This window comes from Stegastes partitus, unplaced genomic scaffold, assembly GCF_000690725.1.
Source record: "Stegastes partitus isolate 25-593 unplaced genomic scaffold, Stegastes_partitus-1.0.2 Scaffold217, whole genome shotgun sequence".
NCBI lineage: Eukaryota > Metazoa > Chordata > Actinopteri > Pomacentridae > Stegastes > Stegastes partitus.
The window spans coordinates 342,641-343,541 of NW_007577948.1; positions in this window are offsets into that span (position 1 = coordinate 342,641).

Here is a 901-nt window from a genome sequence, read left to right on the forward strand (position 1 = left end):
ACAGAATTTCTTGTCTTTGTTCTATTTGTAAACGAAAAATTGTGCAGCTTGTTGTTAATCATCTATAATTATTTCACTTTGTGGCTAAGTCTGTACATTATTATTCCAAGGACGTTAGTTTGAATGCCTTGTCTGTATCATAATAATTGCGTTGTGTGCATACCACCATTTTATATGGTATGTCACTTTATTCTAATTTTAGCCTGCCTTTTTAGCAACTGGTCAAAATAGACATTATCCTTTTGGGCTAACTGCCTCATTTGCAGTCCCTTTTTCTGTTGATCAATGCTGTCTCTGTCAGATAAATGAGGTAAAAAATATTCTTTATCATTATGATCAAAAGATAAAGATAGTCTGTGAGGCAGCTGATAAAAGCAGTTCAACTGAAACAGACAGAAAACAGGAATTAATGTGTGGTAAGAAAAATCATAATGCCAGCATATCAAAATACTATGATTACAAACGTGGAAGTCGGGACACCCCCAGGGATTTACAAAATAACTCACACGATGATTAAAGCCATATGAAAAATGTTGCTGTTACAAAGAATGATGCCATTTTTTTCCTGATGTTTTGGGACATTTTTACATTTTTCTTATGAAATATACTGTCACTATAAATGAAAACATCTGCCTCTATTTGGACTTTCCACATTTCATGTCCATATCTAACTTGTGATGAGGGATCACAGGTAGATACTGTCTACTAGACAGTGAGCCATTTAAGGAATCAAAAGCCAAAAACTGATTTAAAACAAATGTCATATATACTATAGAAAGGCTTGAGGCAGATGCAAAAGTTGTCAATCTTTAATCAACAAACCTGCTGTTGCCTCTATAAATATATCTTTCACTATCTCACCTAAGACACAGGTAATTTCCCTTCAGTGTTGTCTGTTTTA